The sequence below is a fragment of the Tupaia chinensis genome, unplaced genomic scaffold (assembly GCF_000334495.1).
Source record: "Tupaia chinensis unplaced genomic scaffold, TupChi_1.0 Scaffold000147_1, whole genome shotgun sequence".
Classification (NCBI taxonomy): domain Eukaryota; kingdom Metazoa; phylum Chordata; class Mammalia; order Scandentia; family Tupaiidae; genus Tupaia; species Tupaia belangeri.
In genome coordinates this window covers 760,555-764,293 of record NW_006159617.1, presented here as the reverse complement: position 1 = coordinate 764,293, position 3,739 = coordinate 760,555, and positions in this window count along the sequence as shown.

Sequence of the window (3,739 nt, the reverse complement as noted above, 5' to 3'; positions counted from 1 at the left end):
ACCGCTTACTAACAACCTCCATAATCAAAAGGAACTGGGTAACTGTGATTATTTTTGCTGGATATTTAACCATCCAACTACAATGCCTTTGTTCAGATATGAACTAGAAGGGCAAGATGGTGGGAAGGAGGAAGGGAAGGGAGACAAAGTGACTGAAAGGGGGACTAAGGTCAGAAAAAAAGAGGGGAAACAATATACAACTCTCACAGGAAGAGTGAAATCCTTCTTTACCCATATACCTTCAAATCCATCCATTTTCCCCTGGCAGGAGAGACTCTGTCAGGAAACACAATCTATCTTTGGACATTTTGTAGCAAAAGTAAAGCCACAGATTGACACTTACATTTCATTTGCTTGAAGATGGACTTGTTAGGCTCAAGCCAGTGCTGGGAAGAAAAGAAAGCAGAAATTGCAGGTCAAATTGCTTACTTAGTCATTCAAAGGAATTCCAAAGTATAGCCTCAGTTCCCATAAATTTTCCTCAGCATTACACTCTCTGAAGACCAACATAAACAACCTGACAATGATAATAACACAGACAAGGTATAAATTACAGAGTTAACATGTTCTGAGTAATATTTGAATCATTCAGTTGCTAAGAGAAAAGGACAAGGGTGAGAATAAGCACTTAAATGGGATGTTCCAGTAGCTCTGGTTGATTCCTTGGTGACTCCTTACACTCCATTGCTCTGGGAAGACCACAGATGGCTGAAGACTTCAAGCATCTGACATTTATGACCTGAAAGAGTCATAGCTCAAGATAGCATTAACGGCCATTTCCCCTACCTGGCCAGCCACCTTTAAGATAAGTATTGGGCCAAGATAGCCTAGCTCCATCACACAGAGGCAATTCTTCCTTTACGGTAGGGAGGAACAAACAATGCTTTTTGTTTTTTGTATTTTTTGAGAGGTTTTTGCTATAGGGTGGGTGCACTCGCCAGAAAGACAGAGAGAGACAGAGAGACAGAAAGTGAGAAATCACCCCCCCAGGGGGATGGCCACACTGCAATCCCTTCTCTTCCATTCTCCTCTCAAGATATTGGGCACGCACACATACACATCCAGCGTGAGTTTAAGCCACCGGGTCCAGGACTCAAACCGAGGTCAACTACATGGGAGTTCAGCAATGTAACCATTATGCTAACTGCTGGTCCCAGGGAGGAAAAAACCATTCTAAATATCTTATTTTAGAGGTCTGAGGACATCACCAAGGAAAATCATCTTCATCATTAAACAAAGAAGCCAAAAAACTTGGGTAGCACAGAATCATGTTATTCATAGGCACTGGAGGCAGACACCATGCTGGTCCCCAAGGCCAGCTCTCTTCACACCACATGCAAAGAGCACTTCAACACGCTAAGAGCCAGGAAGCTTCTGAGATTACCAATCGTGATGTTCCTTGAAGGTGCTCAGGGAGTGTCCAAAAGACTCATTTTATAAACCTTCAGTTGAAAAGGGTGCCATTGGGGATCCATCATGAGGTAAGGGAGCCCTCCCGCTTAGGACATATTTTAGTCCATTATCATGTTGCTAAGCAAAAATACTTCAGTATTTTTCAGGTGATTTTTCAAGAACAGAAGTTTATTTGGCTCATGATTTATTGCTGAAAAGTTCAAAGGCAGGAGGTCAGCCTCAAGCTTCCCTCTGGTGCTACATCACAATTTGACTGACAGAAGCAGAGAGAAATAAGTACACGCAAAGAGAGAGGAAACAGAATCCTCCACTTCCTCTATTTGTCCCTCCCATTCTCCCAGTCAACTGGATTGTGTCCTCTCATTTGGCCCAACTTCTTAAAGGTCTCACCATTTCCCAAAGCCATTGTACTAGGGATCAAGTTTCTAGAACATAAAACTTTGAGGGACATACCATTACCCAACCATAGTAGAACACCTGCCTGCTTGATGTTGGAGAGGAAACGAGAAGAGAAAACTACCATCTATTGAGCTCTTATACCTCAACCTATTTTCTTTGTGTCACCAGTAAGTCTTAAGGTTCTATATTATTAGACAAAAATGTGTAGCCATAAAATCAATAAGAGCTAGTGTTTGTTGAGTGCTAAGTGTCAGGTGCTATTCAAGAGTTTCTATGTGCTATCTGATTTAGTCCTCGCTATCATTCCATTTACAGATGAGATAAATCTAGGGCTCAGAATGTTAAACAGCTCGCCTAAGATCATCCAGCTAATAAGTGGTGAAGCCAGATAGGCAGTGTGATTCCATAGAGTGGGCCCCCACCCTCTCAGTTTTGCAGTCTCCCAACGGATCCATTTGCTCTAACATCCATTATTCTTCTCAATGAACACACTGTTTCCTCAAGAACTAAAAATTGAGTGGTCAAACCATTGGTTTCCATTCTAGGATGTCTTATCTACGTAGGCTTCAAAAACAATAATGGGAATCCTTTTAATATTTCCACATGCTAGAAAACCTAGCAAGAAATCATACATTTATCCCAACCATGTTGTACTGACAAGCTGAAACAGCAAGTTTCTTAGCTTCTGGCTAAAATTACAGCAGCTCATTTTGGGAGCACTCATTATCTCCTCCTAACCAGAAATTACATAGTTATCATCGAACAGTGGAAAACTAATTGATTATAATACTTCCTAGCTATGTAACCTTGTGCAAGACGTTTAAACTCTCAGTGTCTCAGTTTCAACTACAAAGTGGGAACAATAACAGTGCCCACCTCACAGGGCTATTGTGAAGAATTAAAAAGTTAATAAATATACCTTACATTTGCACCTGCCTGGCACGTAAAAAACATCCAGTGAGCTCGTTTGCTGCTGCTGCTGCTGTTACCTAAGAAGTACAGTTCAATTCGTAGCCTCTACCTTTCACAGATGGGCTTCATGGAGGAGAATAACTAAAAGGGGCCCCTGGTGACTACAGTGCTTTTTAAGAAATAAATAAGTAGGATGATTTAGGACTAAGGCAAGAAACAACAGCGGCCAGAGATCAATATCTACTGCTATTGTTTCACAGAGGCCAGTAATTCTGCCAGTGAAATCTGAACCATAAATATATTTTGGGGTTCCCCTTGCTTGGCATCCTTTAACTCCTTAGCCCTTCCTTGCCTACCCCCGGCCTGCCTCTCCCCCCTGCTCTCTGACTCCAGGATGACAGTTTCATTCTGTGTGCCCACACCAGGGTTGCGAGGAGGGTTCCGCAACGGGGTGAAGGCTCTGAGAGAATGAGTGCCAGGATGGATTGGCTATGCCTGCCAGCCACTATAGATTGGCTATGCCTGCCAGCCACTATGGATTGGCTATGCCTGCCATAACAGGTAGGGAATATTTAAGGCATGCCTGAAAGGTGTGCCCTAAGTAAATTATTTGGTCTTAATGAACTCACCACCTCATCGTCCTAAAAAACATACACCTTATAGTTTCTGATTAGTTCCTACCGTCCTCCTCCTCTGGGTCTATTCATGCCCTCCCTTTGCCTTATAGTTTCACAGATCTCAGTTATCTAGTTCTTTTTTTGTTTCTTTTCTTTTTTTTCTTTAATTTGCCCGAGAGCACATGTGCTCACCAGAGAAAAACACAGAGAAAGAGACATTATTTCCTTCCCCAAGTGGAAATAATCATGCTGCAATCCCTTCTGCTCTGTTTCTCTCTCCTTTCAGGATTTTGGGCATACATCCACATGTGCCCAGCGTGTTTTTCAAACCACTGGGTCTGCGGTTTGAACTGTGGGGGTTGGTCATGTGGGATCCAGATGCCTTAATCACTATGCCA